This window comes from Staurois parvus, unplaced genomic scaffold, assembly GCF_062004578.1.
Source record: "Staurois parvus isolate SC_StPar_1 unplaced genomic scaffold, SC_StPar_1.0 ptg000397l, whole genome shotgun sequence".
Classification (NCBI taxonomy): Eukaryota; Metazoa; Chordata; class Amphibia; order Anura; family Ranidae; genus Staurois; species Staurois parvus.
In genome coordinates, this window is record NW_028318193.1 from 1313393 (window position 1) to 1339256 (window position 25864).

A 25864-nucleotide genomic window follows, 5' to 3' on the forward strand; every position below is an offset into this window, starting at 1 on the left:
TTACTGTCCGCAGTCTCTGGTCATCCCCTGCACTGTCCGCAGTCTCTGGTCATTTTCTGCACTGTATCTGCAGTCTCTAGTCATCTCCTGTACTGTCCGCAGTCTCTTGGTCATCCCCTGCACTGTCCGCAGTCTCTTGGTCATCCCCTGTACTGTTTGCAGTCTCTTGGTCATCTCCTGTACTGTCCGCAGTCTGTGGTCATCTCCTGTACTGTCCGCAGTCTCTGGTCATCCCCTGTACTGTGTCCGCAGTCTCTGGTCATCTCCTGTACTGTGTCCGCAGTCTCTGGTCATCTCCTGTACTATGTCTGCAGTCTCTGGTCATCTCCTGTACTGTGTCCGCAGTCTCTGGTCATCCTCTGTACTATGTCCGCAGTCTTTTGGTCATTCCCTATACTGTCCGCAGTCTCTTGGTCATCCCCTATACTGTCCACAGTCTCTGGTCATCTCCTGTACTGTGTCTGGAGTCTCTGGTCATCTCCTGTACTGTGTCCGCAGTCTCTGGTCATCTCCTGTACTATGTCCGCAGTCTCTGGTCATCTCCTGTACTGTTTGCAGTCCCTGGTCATCCCCTGTACTGTGTCCGCAGTCTCTGGTCATCTCCTGTACTATGTCTGCAGTCTCTGGTCATCTCCTATACTATGTCCGCAGTCTCTGGTCATTTCATGTGCAGTGTCTGCAGTCCATTGGTTCAGAATATTTTTTTTCTTGTTTTCCACCTCTAAAACCTAAGTGCGTCTTATGGTCAGGTGCGTCTTATGGAGCCAAAAATATGGTAGTTCTCTCCCCTGTCAGCTCCTGTGGAAAGCACACACACAGCCTCATAATAAAACACATTCACAGCACACAGTTAACCCTTTGATTGCCCCACATGTTAACGCCTTCCTGCCCAGTGCCATTAGTACAGTGTCAGTGCTTTTTATTAGCATTGATCACTGTATTGGTGTCACTGGGGATGTCAGTGACACCAAGTCAGCTCCTCCCATTGTAAGAATGCCCACCGCAGTCCCTCTATAAGTCGCTGATCACCGCCATTACTAGTGGAAAAAGAATTCCAGTATATATACCGCCATTTGTAAATGCTATAACTTTCACGTAAACTAATTAATTTACATGTATTGGGATTTTTTTTTAGCAAAGACATGTTGCAGAATACATTTTGCCCTAAATTTATAACAAAATTAGATTTTTTTAATTTTTTTTACTGGACATGTTTAATAGCAATAAGTCAAAAATATATTTTTTGTTTATAGTGCAAAAAATAAAAAACCCTGAGATGATCAAATACCACGAAAAGAAATCTCTATTTGTGGGGAAAAAAAAGACACAAATTTCATTTAGGTGCAGTGTTGCATGACTGCACAATTAGTTAAAGTAACGCAACGCTGTAATGCAACAAATGGCCTGGTCAGGAAGGGGGGTAAATCCTCTGGAGGGCAAGTGTTTAATGGTGTAAACAGGCAGCCGAGTTGTCATTCATGTCTATGCACGTCCACTGATGTGAGTTGTTTAACGCTGTACATAAATTACATTTATGTCCTTTTTTCCCTAAAAATAGAGCTTTCTTTTGGTGGTTTTTGATCACCTGTGCGTTTTTAATTGTTTGCACTATAAACAAAAAAAGATCGACAATTTTGAAAAAAAAACAATATTTTTGACTTTTTGCTATACAACATATCTAATAAAAAACTTTTAAAAAACAGATTTTGTCATAACTAAGTCGTAATTGGTTTATGTGAAAGTTAAAGAGTCTACAAATGGCAGTATATATGCTGGATTTTTTTTTTAATACTAGTAATGGTGGCGATCAGCGACATATAGTGGGACTGCGGCGGGCATTCTGACACTGAGTAGGAACTAACTGCCACTGACATCCCAATGACACTAATACAGTATTCAGTGCTAATAAAAAGCACTGACACTGTACTAAAGATACTGGGCATCTCAGGCGCTCAAAGGGTTAACTGTGTGCTGTGTGTGTTTTACTAGGGAACTATCGGTACTTGGCAATTGCCAGGTGTCGGCAGGGAATCTCTGGCTGGGACCTGGTGATTGATATCCCTAGCCGAAAATGGCAGCGCGGGTAAGACGACGAGCGTGCGTGCCCCCTAAATGCAAATCCTGTATATATATACGTGATTTTGCACAGCCATGCCACCCTGTAGCAGTACTTCTGCTATAGGGAGCAGGGGAAGCAGTTAAAATACGCTCAGAAATCGTGGCAAAAATGTTTGATTCTTTAGACTTCAATGGAAACACTGCAGAAAAGCACGTAGTGCATTTTTGCTGCATTTTTTATGTGTTTTGAAATCTGCCTAGCAACAGAAAAAAATCAACGCAACACCCATCAAAAATGTGTCAAAAACTAGGTGCAAAAATGCAAAACGCAATGCAGGAACAGATCAAACTGCAGAGGTGTGAATCAAGCCTCTCAGGTGTGTCTGTTGCATATGTTGTCTCCCCGCTCTTCCAGGCAGCTGGGACTGTGAGATTCTGTCATTAGCTTTCTTCCTTGCCTTCTGCTTTGTGTTTTTAGGAATATTGTTTTTAAATTAAGTCAGTTTTTATCATATCTGGCTCAGTGATTCTAAAATGGCTATTCATATTCACAAACTGATGCACTACAAATGTTATTTAAACTAAGAACATTTTTTGCTCATCAACACTTCGATTTTGTTTAATTCCAGCTAGGTTTCAGTACGTTTATATGGTGTTTATGTTCCTTGTTTGGACTTTTTTCTTTATTTGTGGATTTTTGTTCCATTGCCATGTTAGCACATCCATAAGATTTTAAGAATTTTTGAAATCATTGGTTTAATATTGTTTTCATTATTGCATTTGAATATACATTCTGCTCTATAATACAACAAATAAGCTGAATAATATTAAAGTTCTAAATTAGAAGCAATGAGGTATGCAAAAGAAATGTGTTCCATAAAAATAAAAAGCATGTCAAGTTAAATTATTTGCTAAATGTAACTATTATAGTTTTGCTCTTTAGTAACTTATGACAGCACAAGAGCACCGTCTTATTTTTGGTTCCTTATAAAGAAGTCTGTCTAGCTATCTTTGATGAAATCCTAAAGCAGTTTTGGCATTATAACTTGTAACAAAACCTATTTTATTAACCTGGGGGACACAGGCTCAGGTGAATAGGGTTTTAGCTCCTGTTCTTTGGTTTTGGTGCTGTAGCTGATGACACAAGTTTTGTTTTGCTACCAAAAACATTTTTTTCCAAACATGTCCCTGTTCCTGACTTCTAACCTTAACCTAACCTCTAGAACAGTGCTTAGCACTTTTCCCACCACTTAATGCAAACTTTAAACTTTTCCAACCCTCAAACCTTCAGAGCCTTGGTGCAGGAAACCATGAAGGGCCACCCTGACCTCTGGTCCTGGGGCCCTTCCCTTCAGGCTTGAAGCCCTTCCTACTGATCCTGGGGCTCTTTACTCCTGTCATGGGGTCCTTTATTACGGTCCCACAGGGGTCATTTTCCTGCCATCTTGGACCCCCCCCCAATGGTGGCGAAATGCCAGGGTCCAGTTGAAAATGCAACTTTTGTGACCCTGGTAGTTCTGCCACTGGATTGTAAATTTAATTTAAAAATTGCCTGTAAACAAATCAAGCAGATATAACCAGAGATGTACACTGCTATTGGCTGTTTAGGCCTCGTTCACACCTGGGCGTTTTTGATAGCAGGCAGAATCGTTGTGATTCTGCCCGCGATCCCAAAATGCTCTGCAAAACGGACAAATCCCACCACACTTGTTCCGCTGCCAGTCATTTTCAATGACACCTAAACATTGGTGCGGTTCTGCCATGATAAATCTCACTGCAATTGTGCCAATCTGCATCATACAAACAATTGTGGCAGAACCTCACCTGCATTTAGGTGCCATTGAAAATAAATGATACTTGAACAAGCATGGTGCAATTTTTCAGTTTTGCAGAGCATCTTGGCAATTCTGCCTGTGATCCCAATGCTCAGGTGTGAACAATGCCTCAAGCTGTCATGCTTCATCTGCAGCAAGTTGTTATTAGTTATTAAAAAGTAGAATTTCTACTTTAAGATTTTCACTTTGAACAATTTTAAGAAAATCCGTAGAGTAGAGCAGGGGTGTCAAACTGGCGGCCCTCCAGCTGTTGCGAAACTACAAGTCCCATCATGCCTCTACCTTTGTAAGTCATGCTTGTAACTGTCAATCTTGCAATGCCTCATGGGACTTGTAGTTTGGCAACAGATGGAGGGCCATCAGTTTGACACCTGTGGTCTACAGGATGTTAAAAAAAAAAAACCTATTTACAATTTTCACCTCCTTTCTGAAGGTATCCCTGACATCTCCCGGACCTCAACACTAATGATAATGGTCTCCTGGGTGACATCATTGACCAAATATGGGCTCATGCATATTTAGTCTCTCTTATTACCTAAATATGGCCATGTGGCTGAATTTGGAAAGTGATGTCATGCTATCCCTTTGTTTACATAGCCTAGGATTCTTGGCAAGTGAAGGATTGGGGTCAGATGACATCACTGGATGATAAGGATGTGGTGGGAGCTGGCACCTGACACTTCATTAGCAACCATTTACAGATAGGAAACTGTCATATATACAGTAGTAGCTGTAAAATACCACTACCATGAGTCTGAACTTGGGTTTGATTCAAGCCTTGAGCTCATCCCTACCTATGAATGACAGTTTTCTCCTGTTGGGAAAAAAATATATTGGACAATGTGTCCTCATTTCTTGAAGTACTGAGGTCTTTACTCACAGGAAACACAGCAGCATTGTAGTAAAGGAAAGGTAAGTACTATCTGCTGTTGTGGTTGACTTTAAAGTGAATCTGTTTCTTTGCTCTGCATACACCTTACAAAGTTTTACTCAAAGTTAATCTAACACCTTATCCCTAAAATTTAAGCTTTACACATTTGCCTTCAGAACACCTGTGTCCAATAGTAATAATGGTAATACATTTGTTTTTAAAAGTGCATTTAAAACTAAAACTTTTAAAATTTTGCATAAAATGGTGAGGGGTTAGAGCCCTGTTACTGGGAAGATCCATTCTGCCTGTTTTCCCTGGTGACTAGAACTGAAGGTGAACTGAAGTTACTAGAACTGAAGGTGAAGGAGAATACAAAATTGGATTTGTCACCTTCTGCTTGATCTACAGGACAGGAATGAGAAAGAAATTTCCATAGATGAACATAGCTAGCTAAAATAAACTGACGGGGTTTTTAATAATTTTCTACTCTATCCAAAATAAAAAAAAAAAAGTTTTGAATTTAAATTCCACTTACCTTCTCTTTCTCCTGTATCATTTGCTGCGTCCCTCAGACTGCTGAGTCATCACCTCGTAAAACCTGCCATGCAGGAAGTTTTATGCGCAGAAGATAGCATAAATATGGTTTTATTAAAAAAGGAGATAATGCAGCATCCCAACTTTGGATACATTAACAATATGTAATCCAAGGCAACATTAAAACATTTTTCATCCACATGATTATGTAATAGAGCTGTTTGTAATACTATCTATAGAAATAAAATTGCAAAAGGAACTGTTTGTATGAAATATCAGATTTCTAGAGTACAACATCCTTGTTTGCAAAAAAATGTTTAAAACTCATCTTTGTGCTTGTTTCTGTTCTGTAGTGTTCTAGTTTGGAGGATAATAATTTTATTATTTGTTTGTATGTTCTACGTTTTATTGTATAGTAGCTAATACTTAGGGCTAAACCCAGATTTAGGTAACACGCTACGTGAATAGCATTGGACATAATTTTCCTGCCCTCTGTTAGAAAACATACCACTTTTTGGCTTTTCCACATCCATGTTTAGGGAAGTTTCTACAAATCACATACTGTATGCAAGGGCCTCCTACCTATTTCATGGTCTTTCATCTGCTTCTAAAGGCACTAACCATTCGCATCTACTATAGTTTCTTTTCATAGAGGCTGGAACTTTGGGATTGTTGATGGTGGGACTAAACTCTGGCTTTTCATTCCCGCCTGAGGAAATGGTAAAAGCGCAAATAAATGTGCTGCTTATTTTTTTTTTTTTGGGGGGGGGGTAATGATCAAGAGGCCTCATCAGACACCATTGTCTGAAGTTTCTGAAAGAGAAAAGCAAATGGTAAGGCAGGGGAACCCTCATCAATCACTGTTTGTTTTCTGTTGACAAGCCAGTACTAATATTCTCTACTGTATGTCAGTCAGCTCTGCACTGTGCAGAAGCAAAACACAAATGGTCACCAAAAATAGTTGTTCATGTTTAGAGACCTGGTTTTGGCATTGAGATTGTATGGTGGACCACCTCTATTGTCTATAGTGGTAGGACTGCATAGAACAATTGTACATCTGCATTTTGAATCTTTGTATTTGCATATTGAATTTTTACAAAGATAAAAACTATGGGTATAAACTATATAAAGTTGCTAGGTTAAGGATTGGGTTTCATAATCATTTTCACATTGTTTTTTTTTAATTTACCATAAATCTGTATCACTACTGGAGACCTCATTATGTATGTAGAGAAAACTTGCCATGTGTAGAGTTTCCACAGATTTTTTGCATGATTATGAAGCAGAGCTCTGTTTTTTTTTTATAGACTTGAAGGAGATTATAGAGAAATATCTTACAATATTCACAACTTAAAAAGTAATATAGGTTTCTGAAAAGAAAACTGCAGACATTGAACAAGCAAAAAGACTTGGCAAGCTTACAGATATCAAGTTATATAAGTAGGTACCATGGAAGCACAAAGTCTGTCACCATACTGTCCTTTACAATGGGTAGCAATGAAGGTTGAAGTACTCAATATGGTATAATCTTATCCAGCCATCACATTTTTTATTAAAGTAGGAAATTAGGAGATGAAAGAACAAGGGTATACTATGCTAAAAAGAATAATAAAAAGGGGGAGGGGGGATGGAAAATGAGGTGGGGGTGAATAAATGTAGGGGGTAGCCACCAAGGAGCCAACATAATCTGAAAAATGGATGGAATCCTATCAAGGTTCAACCCAAGTACAACTCCTTCACTTCATTCCAGCAATCAACCTTTTGCCCTCCTCTGAGAACATATAGGGGTGTATTTACTAAAGCTGGAGAGTGCAAAATCAGACTCCCTTCTGGATAGAAACCAATAAGCTTCTAACCTCAGCTTGTTCAATGAAGCTTTGGCAATGAAACCTGGAAGCTGATTGGTTTCTATGCAGAAGTGAGTCTGATTTTGCACTCTGCAGCTTTAGTAAATAAACCCCATAAAGTCTTGATACAGGCTTGTTGCATGTCCTCTTGAGAGTGAGTTAGCACCTCCATTCTTCTAATAGTCTCAACCTGTGAAGTCCCATACCATCTAGTAATTATTTTGTAATTGCATTCTTGAATTTTGGTACAGGTTAAATGTGAGACATTTATAGAGCTGGTCTGAAGACAGGCTAATATTTAGGTTTCTGTCCCATGCAGTAATTAAAGAGGAACAATCATAAGGGTGTGGCATGGCCATGGAGGAGTAAATGTATGATAAATAGTGCCTAACTGTGCCCTTCGCAGGGCACATCATTTAAAATTCAGTGAGTCTGCAGCAACAATCAGTGCGGTGTTATGGAAAAAAGCGGTGTAACTAGAAAGCCTTCCAGATGGGAAGGTGGAATCTGCCCTTAGGGGACATCATGTGAGACAGTGTATTCCATTCTGAATCAACCCAGAAGAGAGGTCTATTGGCCCAGACAAAATTAGTGAAAAGTGTTGAGGTGGAATGAAAAAAGGAGTATGGGGATATGAATGGATAAAGAATTAAGTAGCTATGAGAAGTAGAAATGTTTTCATTAAAAAAAAAAACTATTTGGATAGATCCTCTCTAGTGTTCTGGCAAATGTTGTAATTAGAGATGAGCAATCTTCTGATAAATTCAATCATTTGTAGTTTGGTTGCACTTTTACAAAAACTCTCAAGCCCTCGAAATGTGTAATTTCCAAACCTGCACTTTTTGAAGTCAATAAAAATCTGATGATGATCTGAGAAGCTCCTGGTAGCTCTGCTTGGTGAGATGATAGAACCAGAACTGCTTGGGAAGCAATATGGGAAAATCATAAAAACCAGCAGCAGTTCAAATCCACCGTGGAAGCCCTAAACAGTTGTACAATGAATGGTATAGTGATAATAATGGGGGATTTCAACTACCCGGAAATTGACTGGAGTAATGGTACTACAGGAACAGTAAAAGGGCAAACATTCTTAAACCTACTACAGGACAATTTTATGGTACAGTTCATAGAGGCCCCAACTAGGAATGAGGCTCTGCTGGACCTGGTAATCTTAAACCAGGCAGAGCTTATTATGAATGTCCATATAAAAGAACATCTGGAGGGGCGCATGCATGGCCGGCTCCGGGATGACAGCTCTGTGAAGAGAGCTCCATATCCCCGCCAGCCATAACCCGGCACTCACCGGACCCAGCGACATCACAGACCTCTCCCCACACTGATAAGGGGACACAGGTCTCCTCTGGATTACCAGGGAAAATGCCCAGATGCCGCAGATCACCATGGAAGCCGGGAAAGCTGACAAGCTTTTTCCCAGCTCTCACCCCCTGCAGCCAAAATGGTGCCGGCTCCTCACAGCATGAGACCACACAGCAGGAACGCAGCAGGAGGAGCACACCACAGACCCCAGGCTCAAAGCATCCCTGTACCCTGGAGACCCTGGTGAGTCCTCTCCACCCCTGTCTCCCACCACAAGCAGCCCTGCTAAGTCCAGACCTAGGCTGGACACAGTAAATCCTCCTGTCTCTCAGCCTTTTTTATTCTGCACTTAATTCTATATCTGCTCCATCCTTAATAGAAAATTTTCATGCTTCAGACCAACCTATCACTGAACTGTCTATGAAAAGTATGCTTCTCTCACTGCGACAAACTTTACATGATGACCTGACGATGACATCCCAAATTTCATCCGCGGTACAACAACATGACAACCGTATCCGCCATATTGAAAATAGAATGGGAGAAATGTTCGCCGCCTATAATGACCTCATAGATGCATACACTGACCAAGGCACCAACATAGAACAGACTAACCTCAAACTAGCGGATCTAGAAGACTGCTCAAGGCGGAACAACATCAAATTACGCAAAATCCCAGAAACCATTAATTCGGACGCCATAGTACCGTATTTACAAACATACATGAAAAACCTCATCCCCTCCTTATCAGATGTGGAACTCGCTATAGACCGTGCACACTGGTTACCTAAACCTTGGTTCCTATCGGCTGCAGTACCTAGGGACATCCTGGCATGCATCCACTTCTTAATTATTTGAAAAAACCTTGCGAGCCAAGTGATAAATTCCTATTGTTGGATCGCAAACTTTTTAACACATAACTACCAATGTGAATAAACGTGAAATAAAGATATATAGTATTGCGCTCACAACCTTCCAATCTATATATATAGACAAATGAAAAAAGTGTATACGATATACATAAATAACTAAATGAGTGAATATATAGAAATCAACTCACATAAACGGAATAGTGAAAAATACTAAAAGTAAAATGATAAAATAATATTATATGATAATAATGTCCCACAAAAAAACATATAAGTGACTTTGTGCTGAAAAATCTTCTATATCTTTAAATAGGTGACTGCTTGTGCCTCCTCCCTCAAGTGAAGATGTGCGCTCACCTCATAGATAGCCTGCAATTAGGCTATTAAAGCTTGCGGTTCACCTCCTTGGAACCTACTTGTTTAGGAACTGATGTTGATAAGATAACCATTAAATGCGACATTTGCTGTAGAAACGTATCCTCTCACTGGGTGCCACTCAGCTGTCTTCTTATTTCCATGTGATTCTCCATAAACAAGAAAATTCTGACATGGTGCTTTATCGTTTTAAAAGCTTTTAATGTGAAGCTGACAGGTGGCTCTCACATAAATCATATAGTGGTAGTACAGCTGATTCAGACCTCCGCTGGCTGTTGGAGCTGTGCGTTCGTGATCCGATAACCGGACCGACTCCCTCCGAGTGACGTGAACAGTCCCACCCCTACGCGTTACGCCACTAGTCACGTGGCTTCATCGGGGGGATATAATTGGTCAATCACTCGTGAGCTGTCGGCTTATAAAGCTCGGCTCCGCCATTTTGTTGGCTATCTAGTGGGGGCAGCCATTTTCCTATAGACATGTGGTGAATTATAAATATCACTGTAGACACTATGCCCATCCCGGAGGAGTACTTGACGCCACTACTCCGCAGCCAGCTCAAGGACTAAGAATCGATTACTTTATAAAATGACTCATATGACAGATAGATATATAGAGAATACAAGTATTACCATATATATATAACAAATTAATATTAAAAAACTCATTAGCTTAATCTGAGCTGACCAAACCAATGAATATGAATTATCCCATATCATATATTTATTACAGAACAAAAAAATTCCATCAAATATAAAAATATTAATTAAATCAATGTTACAAAAACATTGATAATCAATATAAAAATAGCGAGTGTGATAAATTGAATAAAAAAATTTAAAAATAAAAATAAAAATATATATATAAATAAAATAATAAATCAACTTTAATCACAAATGTATAAATCTAAAATATATATAGATTGGAGAGTGTGCCCAAGCCGATACCAGGCAGTTTGCATGTACAGAACCGCGAACAGCCCTTAAGGCAGATTGACACCAATGGGGCGCTCATAACTGGAGGTGCGTGAGAGTCTAGCCCCATAGTATCGTCATGCATGTTCACGTCCGCACATGCACCCTGAATGGATCCGGGTCACAATACCCAATCTACATATCACTAATGAAACATGATAAATCAAAATCTTTATTTAATCCTCCTGGTGCTAAACTACCCAACTCATAAATCCAAAATGACTCTTTTTTACTTATTTCACGCACTAAGTTATCTCCTCTCCAATGTGAAAAATGTTTAGTGATACCCCAGAATTCAACTTTGTTTGCATCCTGATTATGGTGCGTTTTGAAGTGTACTGATAGGTGATGGTATTTGAATCCTATCTCTATGTTATGTATGTGTTCTTGCATGCGCTCTTTCAAACTTCTCTTTGTGCGGCCTATATACAAGTAATTGCAGGGACATTTTAAAGCATATACTACTCCTGTACTATCACAGGACATAAATTGTTCTATTTTATATTGTTTACCATTCCTTGGATTGATGAAGAACTCTCTATGTTTTGGATTTGCATGTGTTTTCCTGCAACTGTAACAACGTCCACATTTATAAAATCCGATTCCAGTAAAGAAACTCAATGTGGTTTTCAAAGTTTGGGGGGGTTCTAACACATTTTTAACTATTCGGTCACGGATATTCGGTGCTCTTTTATAAACAAACCTGGGTTGTTTTTTAACTACATCTTTCAAGGTTTTATCAAGTTGGAGTATATTCCAGTGTTTGTTAATAATTTTCTGAACATCTCTATATTGTCTATTGTATGGCAATACTATAGATAATTCTTGATCTTTGGTTCTAAATTTCTTATTCCCCTCTAATAATGAAGTTCTATCTATGAGTTCTATTTTACTTCTTTCATCCATTATCATTTCTTTTTTGTAACCCTTATCTACAAACCTTTGGACAAGTATTTGACTTTGTGTTCTGTAATCTTCAATATTAGTGCAGTTGCGTCGTAACCTATAAAATTGGCCCCTTGGTACATTTTTGATCCATGGTCTGTAATGGCAGCTATTAACTGGGATATATGAATTGCGATCAGTTTTTTTAAAATAGTTTTTTGTTATAATACCCTTATCTGTATTCATTAGAGTAAGATCTAAGTAATGTATTATTTCTTTATTGATGTTCCAACTCAATACTATATTTTTAACATTCGTGTTCAGATTCTGATAATAATTGGTCAGTGATAATATATCACCTTTCCACAATAATAGGATGTCATCGATAAATCTGCCATATAGTACTATATTGCTATCAACATTAGAAAAGACTGCTTCTTCCTCCCACTTAGCCATATACAGATTGGCAATACTGGGTGCAAAACGGGCGCCCATGGCAACTCCCCTTATCTGCAAGTAGTATTCGCCCTTGTACCAAAAGAAGTTATGACTGAGGCAAAATCTGATACATTTGACCAAAAATTTAATTTGTTTCTTAGAAAGAGTAGAATATTTATTCAGGGCCCATGTTGCTGCCTCCATTGCTCCTGCATGGTCAATTATAGTATAAAGTGAAGAGACGTCTGCTGTGCTTAAAATAAAGTTATTATTCTTTTCCACTGTCTGCAAAATATTAATCACATGTGTGGTATCTTTTATATACGCCCTTGTTTTCTCTACCAGGGGTTGAAGAAATTGATCAATATACTGTCCAATTCTAGATAATAACCCATCTATACCATTAATTATAGGTCTCATGGGAGGATCTTCTAAACTTTTATGTATTTTTGGTATAGAATACAAAACTGGTATCTTGCTAACTGAGGGTACTAAGTAATTTGCTTCCTTGTCATCCAAAATCTTTCTTTGTTTACCATACAATATTAATTTGCTTAATTCTGTTTTATAAAATTTAGTGGGATTGTTAATCAATTTGCAATATGTATCAGTATCTCCAAACATATTGCTCATGGATTTCTCATAAGAATCTTTCGATAGTAACACTATTCCCCCTCCTTTGTCCGCTGGACGCACTACTATATTGTTTTTATCTTGCAAAGATTTAATTCCTTTCTTTATATCGGCTTCACCTTTGAACGTTTTTATTTTAAGTTCCTCTATATCTCCCATCACCATTTTCTTAAAATTATTTATGTGTAAATTATCTTGATTTTTAGGGTTGAATACTGATTTATTTTTCAAAGTACTATGTTGTATGTTCCCTATGTCCTGATGATTAGTATCAATAGGATTCTGTAAAAAATATTTTTTTAAATTTAATTTTCTTATGAATTTTTGTACACTAATATACGTTTCAAATTTATTCAATTTGTTGGTAGGCGCGAACTTAAGGCCTCTATCCAATGTTTTAATCTCTTCACTATTTAATGGGATACCACTTAAATTGTATATACCTTCCCCTAAGGATCTCTTCTCCTTTTCTTGTTTCCTTTTTCTTCCTCCTCTTTTTCCCCTCTTTCTGATCTTTCTATATTTTGTGTGGGATTGTAGTCCCATCCTAAAAAAGGATTAGGGGTCGAATTATCCTGTTGTTGATGTTCTAATGGTGAATAACTGTTGTGGACTGGAACATTATACATTTGATTATACGGTGGGGGATATCCCTGTGGTTTATGATTGGGGGATTTATGATAGTTGGGTCTGTAACCTTGAGTATATCTGGGTGGGTGTCCATATGGTCTCCTATATCCACCTCCCCTGTAGCCAGGGTTGTAATAAGGTCTATAACCCGGATGGGGGAATCTCTGGGGTTCCCTCATCTGAGGTGGATATTGATCATATTGCCTCCAATTGTCGGCATATTGAGATGGTCCCATCTCTTTCCTTGATGTAGGGGTTTTTTTGTGATTATGAATGGGGGCATTATTTTTAGGAGTGACAAAACCTATGGTTTTTTTGGCTGGTGATCCTGTTCCTGCTATAATTTTGGTGGGTGTGCTTTCTACTGATGATGTACCTGTATTATCTTTACTCTGCCATTTAAACACTTGTTTTGAGTTATAATCTTGTACCACTCTTTGATATTTCCTTTTCTTTTTACCTTTATTTTCTTGATCTTTATTTTTAACATTCCTATTGAGATCACTCATATATTTCCCAAAATTAGAGTGATCTTTAAAGATCACTCTAATTTTGGGAAATATATGAGTGATCTCAATAGGAATGTTAAAAATAAAGATCAAGAAAATAAAGGTAAAAAGAAAAGGAAATATCAAAGAGTGGTACAAGATTATAACTCAAAACAAGTGTTTAAATGGCAGAGTAAAGATAATACAGGTACATCATCAGTAGAAAGCACACCCACCAAAATTATAGCAGGAACAGGATCACCAGCCAAAAAAACCATAGGTTTTGTCACTCCTAAAAATAATGCCCCCATTCATAATCACAAAAAAACCCCTACATCAAGGAAAGAGATGGGACCATCTCAATATGCCGACAATTGGAGGCAATATGATCAATATCCACCTCAGATGAGGGAACCCCAGAGATTCCCCCATCCGGGTTATAGACCTTATTACAACCCTGGCTACAGGGGAGGTGGATATAGGAGACCATATGGACACCCACCCAGATATACTCAAGGTTACAGACCCAACTATCATAAATCCCCCAATCATAAACCACAGGGATATCCCCCACCGTATAATCAAATGTATAATGTTCCAGTCCACAACAGTTATTCACCATTAGAACATCAACAACAGGATAATTCGACCCCTAATCCTTTTTTAGGATGGGACTACAATCCCACACAAAATATAGAAAGATCAGAAAGAGGGGAAAAAGAGGAGGAAGAAAAAGGAAACAAGAAAAGGAGAAGAGATCCTTAGGGGAAGGTATATACAATTTAAGTGGTATCCCATTAAATAGTGAAGAGATTAAAACATTGGATAGAGGCCTTAAGTTCGCGCCTACCAACAAATTGAATAAATTTGAAACGTATATTAGTGTACAAAAATTCATAAGAAAATTAAATTTAAAAAAATATTTTTTACAGAATCCTATTGATACTAATCATCAGGACATAGGGAACATACAACATAGTACTTTGAAAAATAAATCAGTATTCAACCCTAAAAATCAAGATAATTTACACATAAATAATTTTAAGAAAATGGTGATGGGAGATATAGAGGAACTTAAAATAAAAACGTTCAAAGGTGAAGCCGATATAAAGAAAGGAATTAAATCTTTGCAAGATAAAAACAATATAGTAGTGCGTCCAGCGGACAAAGGAGGGGGAATAGTGTTACTATCGAAAGATTCTTATGAGAAATCCATGAGCAATATGTTGGGAGATACTGATACATATTGCAAATTGATTAACAATCCCACTAAATTTTATAAAACAGAATTAAGCAAATTAATATTGTATGGTAAACAAAGAAAGATTTTGGATGACAAGGAAGCAAATTACTTAGTACCCTCAGTTAGCAAGATACCAGTTTTGTATTCTATACCAAAAATACATAAAAGTTTAGAAGATCCTCCCATGAGACCTATAATTAATGGTATAGATGGGTTATTATCTAGAATTGGACAGTATATTGATCAATTTCTTCAACCCCTGGTAGAGAAAACAAGGGCGTATATAAAAGATACCACACATGTGATTAATATTTTGCAGACAGTGGAAAAGAATAATAACTTTATTTTAAGCACAGCAGACGTCTCTTCACTTTATACTATAATTGACCATGCAGGAGCAATGGAGGCAGCAACATGGGCCCTGAATAAATATTCTACTCTTTCTAAGAAACAAATTACATTTTTGGTCAAATGTATCAGATTTTGCCTCAGTCATAACTTCTTTTGGTACAAGGGCGAATACTACTTGCAGATAAGGGGAGTTGCCATGGGCGCCCGTTTTGCACCCAGTATTGCCAATCTGTATATGGCTAAGTGGGAGGAAGAAGCAGTCTTTTCTAATGTTGATAGCAATATAGTACTATATGGCAGATTTATCGATGACATCCTATTATTGTGGAAAGGTGATATATTATCACTGACCAATTATTATCAGAATCTGAACACGAATGTTAAAAATATAGTATTGAGTTGGAACATCAATAAAGAAATAATACATTACTTAGATCTTACTCTAATGAATACAGATAAGGGTATTATAACAAAAAACTATTTTAAAAAAACTGATCGCAATTCATATATCCCAGTTAATAGCTGCCATTACAGACCATGGATCAAAAATGTACCAAGGGGCCAATTTTATAGGTTACGACGCAACTGCACTAATATTGAAGATTACAGAACACAAAGTCAAATACTTGTCCAAAGGTTTGTAGATAAGGGTTACAAAAAAGAAATGATAATGGATGAAAGAAGTAAAATAGAACTCATAGATAGAACTTCATTATTAGAGGGGAATAAGAAATTTAGAACCAAAGATCAAGAATTATCTATAGTATTGCCATACAATAGACAATATAGAGATGTTCAGAAAATTATTAACAAACACTGGAATATACTCCAACTTGATAAAACCTTGAAAGATGTAGTTAAAAAACAACCCAGGTTTGTTTATAAAAGAGCACCGAATATCCGTGACCGAATAGTTAAAAATGTGTTAGAACCCCCCCAAACTTTGAAAACCACATTGAGTTTCTTTACTGGAATCGGATTTTATAAATGTGGACGTTGTTACAGTTGCAGGAAAACACATGCAAATCCAAAACATAGAGAGTTCTTCATCAATCCAAGGAATGGTAAACAATATAAAATAGAACAATTTATGTCCTGTGATAGTACAGGAGTAGTATATGCTTTAAAATGTCCCTGCAATTACTTGTATATAGGCCGCACAAAGAGAAGTTTGAAAGAGCGCATGCAAGAACACATACATAACATAGAGATAGGATTCAAATACCATCACCTATCAGTACACTTCAAAACGCACCATAATCAGGATGCAAACAAAGTTGAATTCTGGGGTATCACTAAACATTTTTCACATTGGAGAGGAGATAACTTAGTGCGTGAAATAAGTAAAAAAGAGTCATTTTGGATTTATGAGTTGGGTAGTTTAGCACCAGGAGGATTAAATAAAGATTTTGATTTATCATGTTTCATTAGTGATATGTAGATTGGGTATTGTGACCCGGATCCATTCAGGGTGCATGTGCGGACGTGAACATGCATGACGATACTATGGGGCTAGACTCTCACGCACCTCCAGTTATGAGCGCCCCATTGGTGTCAATCTGCCTTAAGGGCTGTTCGCGGTTCTGTACATGCAAACTGCCTGGTATCGGCTTGGGCACACTCTCCAATCTATATATATTTTAGATTTATACATTTGTGATTAAAGTTGATTTATTATTTTATTTATATATATATTTTTATTTTTATTTTTAAATTTTTTTATTCAATTTATCACACTCGCTATTTTTATATTGATTATCAATGTTTTTGTAACATTGATTTAATTAATATTTTTATATTTGATGGAATTTTTTTGTTCTGTAATAAATATATGATATGGGATAATTCATATTCATTGGTTTGGTCAGCTCAGATTAAGCTAATGAGTTTTTTAATATTAATTTGTTATATATATATGGTAATACTTGTATTCTCTATATATCTATCTGTCATATGAGTCATTTTATAAAGTAATCGATTCTTAGTCCTTGAGCTGGCTGCGGAGTAGTGGCGTCAAGTACTCCTCCGGGATGGGCATAGTGTCTACAGTGATATTTATAATTCACCACATGTCTATAGGAAAATGGCTGCCCCCACTAGATAGCCAACAAAATGGCGGAGCCGAGCTTTATAAGCCGACAGCTCACGAGTGATTGACCAATTATATCCCCCTGATGAAGCCACGTGACTAGTGGCGTAACGCGTAGGGGTGGGACTGTTCACGTCACTCGGAGGGAGTCGGTCCGGTTATCGGATCACGAACGCACAGCTCCAACAGCCAGCGGAGGTCTGAATCAGCTGTACTACCACTATATGATTTATGTGAGAGCCACCTGTCAGCTTCACATTAAAAGCTTTTAAAACGATAAAGCACCATGTCAGAATTTTCTTGTTTATGGAGAATCACATGGAAATAAGAAGACAGCTGAGTGGCACCCAGTGAGAGGATACGTTTCTACAGCAAATGTCGCATTTAATGGTTATCTTATCAACATCAGTTCCTAAACAAGTAGGTTCCAAGGAGGTGAACCGCAAGCTTTAATAGCCTAATTGCAGGCTATCTATGAGGTGAGCGCACATCTTCACTTGAGGGAGGAGGCACAAGCAGTCACCTATTTAAAGATATAGAAGATTTTTCAGCACAAAGTCACTTATATGTTTTTTTGTGGGACATTATTATCATATAATATTATTTTATCATTTTACTTTTAGAATTTTTCACTATTCCGTTTATGTGAGTTGATTTCTATATATTCACTCATTTAGTTATTTATGCATCCACTTCTACCATGTAAAAGAAAAAATTATGATTGCCGTGAGAAACACTGCATCATTACCACCAAATATAAAGTTATTTGCAGATCTATCTAAAGCCACACTTCTCAACCGCAAGAAGCTTGTTACTATTACAAAAGCGTTGTGGAACCACGGAATTGGCTACCAATAGGGCTTCCCCACAAAGCTCATTGTTAAACAACAAGGCAGGCTCTTTACGATTAAATCCCTTGAGGCAGGCATTGATCTCCTGAAAGCTTGGAATATCCTACTGGCAGAATCTCACCAACCCGCCTCCAACCATATACAGCACATGGAAGCTGAGTGGTCAGGATCCTGAGATCACCACCATCAACAACAACCCAACAAGCTGAGACTCTATCAACCACTAATGGCTAGCAGACGGCCCCACTACGACCATCTTTGAACCCAAGTTGCTCGTCATGTATGCTCCAATTCCCCCGTCACTCAGTAGCAATAAGTGCTACACATACCACTTGTATTTTCAACAAGTTTTTTTTACCCCCTTTCCGTCCTACCTTTACCAGTCGATCATCTCAACCCCTCCTCACTCTAAATGACGACCTACAAGATGGAACCTCCACATCAAACCAGCGACCGCATCCAGCACGATACCCCTTCTTTGTGGAAACTTCTCCAAAATGACAAAAGAATATGCCTTCACTCTGCATGACTCATGAAATACCTCCGCCACTCTGAACAACTCGCCTACATCCAGAACTATGATTAAAATCTCATCCTTAAATGTCCGTGGCCTAAACTCGCCATTCTCTACTACAAAAAGAGGCTCGCTCCTTGCAAGCTGATATCATATTCATTCAGGAATCCCACTTTGCCACCAACAAAATCCGCATACACCATTTCTCACCAATTTATATGGCAACCAACCCCTAAAAGAAAAACGGCGTCATCACGGCCATAAAAGACTCTCTCCAATACCACTACATTTCAGAAGTCGCAGACCCACAGGGTCGCTACCATATCCTGATATGCAAAATTAATGGAATTCTATACACCCTGGTCAACATCTATGGTCCGAGCGCCAACCAATTGCAATTTTACAATAAAATCAACTCCCGCACCTGCAAACAGAGAAACCGACAAACTGAGGAACCTCTCCTCTCAATTAAAACAAAAGAAGAATTAAACAAAAAAATCCCAAATTCCGCAACAGCCGCCCAACTCACCACTGACAGAAATACATTTAGAACCCTCCTGCTCTACAAATATGACCTCAACCTTCAAAAAACAAAAACTACATTTTACTCCCTTAGCAACAAAGCCAACTCCTTACTAATCAAAATGATTAAACAACGACGACTAAGAAATAAAATATCCACAATTTATCATCCATCCTCATGAACCCTAACCACAAACCCACAAGATATAGCTAATGCCTTTGCGACCTACTACCAACAACTATATAACCTTACAGATGACCCTAACACCATCCAACCAACACCTAAATCCATACAACAATTCCTCCACACAATTAAACTCCCTCAACTTTCTTCAACCCAACTTGATGACTTATCAATACCGATCATGTCCACTGAAATAGAATCTGTCATTAAAACACCCCCCCTTAATAAGTCTCCAGGAAACGATGGTTATATAAACGAGTACTACAAACAATTTGCCCCTAACTTTTTACCATATCTGACCAGACTCTTTAAATATGCAGCCACCAATGGCACATTCCCCAAAGACATGCTACAGTCGACAATAACCACAATACCAAAACCTGGCAAAGATCCGCAAAATGTCCAAAATCATAGACCAATTTCCCTACTTAACACAGACGTCAAACTTTATGCAAAAATTATAGCGCGCAGACTACTCCCCTATCTTCCCACTTTGATACACCCAGACCAGGTGGGATTCATACCAGGCCATCAGGCACCTGACACTACTAGAAGACTCATATCCCTCATCCATCACTTAGAGCAAACCAAACAACCCACATTGCTTTTATTGTTAGATGCCGAAAAAGCATTCGACCGTATACACTGGCTATTTTTGCAAATTACCCTACAAAAATTTGGCATCACAGGTTGGATGTTAACAGCCATTTTGGCACTATACTCCCTCCCCTCAGCCAGAATGTTAACAGAGGGAACACTATCAGATCCCTTTGATATTACCAATGGCACCAGACAAGGCTGCCCTCTATCTCCTGTCATATTCGCACTACTCATTGAACCCTTATCATCTAAACTTCGGGATGACCCAATGTTCACTGGCATACGGCACCTTAACACTGAGTACAAAATTAGCCTATTTGCAGACAACATCATATTGATGATTACCAATCCAGTCAAATCCCTCCAAACAATTTGTACCCATCTCCAGCAATATACGATAGTCTCCTATTATAAACTAAACGAGCCCAAATCCTCAATTTTAAACCTCCACATACCATATTTCACTTAACTATCCCTTGCTAAACAATTCCCCTTCACATGGGAAAAGAATACCATCCCATATCTGGGAATCAAACTCTCTGCTACAATAGACCAACTATTTAATTCGAACCATAAAAAATTACTTGAAACTATACCCCAAGAATTTGCCAACCTTCGTACCTCAGAATTATCTAAAACAGGCAGAATAGCGACATTAAAAATGCTCATCCTACCGAAAATTCTTTATATCTTTTGCACTCTCCCTATACCAATCCCCAATACTTTCTTCTCCAAACTTCAATCGATATTTACCAGATTCTTATGGAATTCCAAAAAATCTTGAAGTACCACCAATCTTCTAATCAGACCACCCTCCAAAGGAGGCACTAGCCTACCACACCTCAAATCTTACTATAATGCCACTCTCCTGGACCAAATTTATTTTTGGTGGCACCCAACCAGAGAAAAATCCTGGTCCATAATGGAAACCTCACCTTTCCTTCCACTTAAATCACAACATCTACTCTTAACCACAATATTCTCACAAACGACATATCACTTAAAACACCCATGCATCCAAGCCACTCTTCAAGCTTGGAAAGATCTTTTATCCACAGATTTTGCAGACTCAAAACAACTCCATACCCCACTCAACATACTACATTCCATTACGCCCTCGTTAGATTTAACCCAATGGGAAAAACAAAACATACATCACATAACTGATCTTTACAAAAATAACATCCTACACTCATTTCAATATCTTCATACCAAATGTAGCCTCCCAGCCACTGAATATTTCACCTACCTACGAATCATCCACTGCATCTGAACGAACAACATACCCCAAACCATAACAATCCTGGCTATGGCCTACACTTATTTCTCCAAACCGCATTACCCAAGTAAAGGCATCTCCACCTTCTACAAATATTTAACAGACCTACAATTTACCTTACAATCTACCTCTTTTTTCCAATTGGGAAAAAACCATAGCGGAAACCATTCCAACCCACTCATGGACTACTGCATTTAATTACACTTACCAATCCTCTCACTGCAGCTCACACTGGGAATCTTATTTGAAAATACTTCATCAATGGTACCTAACTCCTGCCAGACTTGCCATTTTCTATCCAAAACACTCCCCTTCCTGTTGGAGACAATGTGGGGATGTAGGTTCCACTCTTCACATACTTTGGTCTTGCAAATCTATGAAATCCTTTTGGAATAGCGTATTCCAACTAATAGCCGAAATCTCCAAAATAATGATAAACCCCAATCTGGCACTTGCACTCCTACATATCGGGATTAACAAATTCCCATATACTTCCCGTACCATCATGGTCCACATTCGTTTTGCAGCAAAACTAAACATAAACCGACTCTAGAATACCAGCACAGCCCCTTTCTTTCAATCGCTAATCTCAGATCTTAACTTCCAATGCGAAATGGAAAAAAGACTGGCCACTAATAACTCCACCCAACATAAGTTTAATTCTCTATGGTCTAACTGGTTACAAAATCCTAACTGCTCTGTAAAACCCTGATACTGTACAAACAATTGCACAAACTATCCAAGTCAGACTGGTACTTCTGGGGGAGAACCTATCCTTCCCCCCTCCACTACCCCCCCCATTACTCTCCCCCCTGTTTAATCCCCCTCAATACCTACTACACCTCCTCACAGTTCAGTCCACCCCAATACCTCTGATGCTTATGCCGCAACTATAGCTCCGACCCCAGCCAAAAGGTGGGGTAACTGTCTAATAAAGCTGTATTGTATGCATATATTCTAAACTGAACCAAATGTTTATCTCTGTTAAAAAATTTTCTTGAAAACCTTCAATAAAAATTATTGAAACTAAAAAAAAGAACATCTGGGGAGCAGTGACCATAACATGATTTCATTTATTGTTAGCTGTAAACAGCAAGCACATACGGAAAAAATAAAAACACTCAATTTTAGGAGAGCTAATTTTCCAAGACTGAGAGCTGCTCTCCAAGACTTAGACTGGGAGGGAAAATTGACATCGATGAATACAACACAGAAATGGGAGTTCTTCAAAAAGACTGTATGTGAACACACTGCAAAATATATTCACATGGGCAACAAGTTTAAAAGGCTAAAAATCAAACCTATGTGGCTTACGGCCAAAGTTAAAAAAATCTATAGATAATAAGAAAAGAGCTTTTATTAAATATAAAAATGAAGAAACGCTATCATCATTTCAACATTACATGAATATAACTGAATATGTAAAAGAGAAATAAAGGCCACAAAAATTTAAAACGAACAACAGATTGCCAAAGACCATAGCAGGACCAACCCCAAAACATTCTTCAAATATATTAATAGTAAAAAGGTCCGGTCCAAGCATGTAGGACATTTACAAAATATTCTAGAGTGGGTGACTGGGGACAAAGAGAAGACAAATTTATTAAATATCTTCAGCTCTCTGTATACAAAGGAGCAGGTGGGAGCTCTTGTCCATAATGGGCATGGTATTGACGCAGCTCCAGACGACCCACATTGGCTCACAATTGATATGATCCAAAAATATTTAGACAGAATAAAGGTGACTAAAGCACTTGGACAGGATGGCATACACCCACGGGTCCTTAAAGAATTGAGCTCTGTCATTTCAAAGCCATTGTTTCTAATTTTTAGGGACTCTTTAATGACTGGAATAGTACCACTGGATTGGCGTAAGGCCAATGTGGTGTCAATATTTAAAAAGGGGTCAAACTCTTTACCAAGTAATTATAGACCTGTTAGTTTAACTTTAGTTAGTTGGGAAGATACTGGAGAGTTTAATAAAAGACCCCATAGATGAGTTCTTGCTGGAAAAAAATATTTTAAGCAACAGACAGCATGGATTTATAAAAGACAGAAGTTGTCAAACAAATCTGATTTCTTTTTATGAGGAGGTGAGAAAAACCTTGGACAGAGGGGTGGACGTGGACGTGGTATACTTGGATTTTGCAAAAGCGTTTGACACAGTTCCCCACACACGGCTAATGTAAGGTAAAGTCTACTGGCTTGGAAAAATCCGTATGTAAATGGATAGAAAACTGGCTAAAAGATAGTATTCGAAGAGTAGTGGTTAATGATTCATACTCTGAATGGTCTAGGGTTGTTAGTGGTGTACCCCAAGGTTCAGTGTTGGGACCCTTACTTTTTAATATATTTATAAACGATATAGGGTCTGGGATTAAAAATACCATTTCAGTCTTTGCAGATGACACCAAGCTGTGCAGTGGAGTCTTCAACTTACAAGCCGACCTCAATGCACTGTTTAATTGGGCAGCTATGAGGCAAATGAGGGTTAATGTTGATAAATGTAAGGTTATGCACTTGGGGGCTAAGAATATGCATGCATAATAAATACTAGGGGGAGTACAATTGGGGGAATCACTGGTCGAGAAGGATCTTGGAGTTCTGGTACACAAGCTTAATAATGGCATGCAATGCCAAGCTGCGGTTTCCAAAGCAAGTGGTCCTGTCCACAGCAGACGTTCTGGAAGATCTGCCATTTCTGGCAGTACACTGCATGGCCGCAGAAACACGCATCAGCCTCAGTTTGGTGCCAGACGACCTTTATAAGGAGACTCATCACTTCCTCAAGTTGCTGGATGATCTCTAGCTCCCCGTAGCTATTTCCTGTGACCTGTGACTTCCTGATACCGACTCGGCTTGCTCTTGAACCTGTCTACTCTGCTTACCCCTGATTTGACCTCGGCTTGGCTAAAGGATACTCTCTCTCTCGCTCCTCTGTGTATGACCTTGGTTTGGCTAAATGATACTCTCTTGCTCCTCTGTGTATGACCTCGGCTATCCCATCTGACTACGTGTGCTCTGATTTCCACCTGGTACCTGACCTTTGCTTGAACCGGCTACCCAGTACTCCTCTATTCCCAGAAGGGCTTGCATACCTTGCACAGGTGCCATCTGTCTGCAGACCTCATCTCTGTGCATCAGCTGTGCTCCTGGGTGGACCAACAACAAGCACTCCTACAGGCGACCTGTGCCACTTTGGGCCTGACTCCCGCTGTCCCACTCTCAGGGGAGTCTGGAACTTAGCCGCAAGGGAAGCCCTGTCTCCATTGGCCTCTGTCACCAGGTACCTGATATTATCATCCAGCCAGTATATCCGAGGTCGAGAGAGGCGCTTCCGCACTAGAGGCCCTGTGCCAACAGATGATGGCGCTTACTCAGGCAGTGAAAGATCTACAGCAAGGATACTTCCAGCTGGAAGGGCATCTTCACTCCCTCACTACTTCTGCGGACCAGGTTCCTTCCGTCAGTTCTAATTCTGTAGCCGCACCTGCCAGTCCATCTCCTGCTACCACTCCTGCTGTGGTGTTACCACCTCCGGAACCCAGGGTCCCTACTCCTGAACGTTTCCTGGGGGATCAACGTAAGCTCAGAGCTTTCAAAAATGCCTGCGAACTGTATTGTGCTCTACAACCCAGAACCTTTTCACTGGAAGCAGTCAAGGTCGGATTCATCATCTCCCTCTTGTCTGAAGAACCTCAGTCTTGGGCCCATAGCCTACTAGAACAAAAAAACCCAGCACTAAACTCTGTGAGTGAATTTTTTGAAGCCATGGCTGCCCTTTATGATGATCCCCAGAGGACCTCCACTGCTGAGTCCGCCCTTCATGCTCTACTACAAGGTTGGTGGCCTGTGGAGGACTACATAGTGGAGTTCTGCAAATGGTCAGCGGATACTGGTTGGAACGTCGCAGCATTAAAGTACCAGTTTCGTCTATGCCTGTCCGAATCACTCAAGAACGAGTTAGCTAGGGTGGAAGCACCCTCCTCCTTGGATAACCTTATTCTGCTCTCTACCCAGTTGGATCGGCGTCTATGGGAAAGACGTGCTTAGCGTACTCAGACCTTTCGACCCACATGGGTTCTGCCAAAGGTTCCAGGACCAATGGCTCCTGCCCCTACTCCGCAACCCATCAGCATTTCTGAGGTAGAACCAATGCAAATTGGCCTTCTCAGACCTGCCCTAACTCCGGAAGAAAGGCTATGCAGACAGCAATGCAATCTATGTCTCTACTGTGGGGCCACAGGCCATTTCTTGCGTAACTGCCCAGTGCGACCAAGTCCAGCCAGCCCCATCCTTTGTACCTTCAGTTATTCGGAACGTTAACCACCCATGTCATTCTCCCCATATCATTGCAGGTGGCTGGAAGGGACGTCAAATTATGGGCAGTCGTTGACTCAGGAGCCTGTAGCTGTTTCTTGGACATCAAACTTGCCAAGGACTTACATATCCCTCTTCTGCCTAAGAAACAGAGACT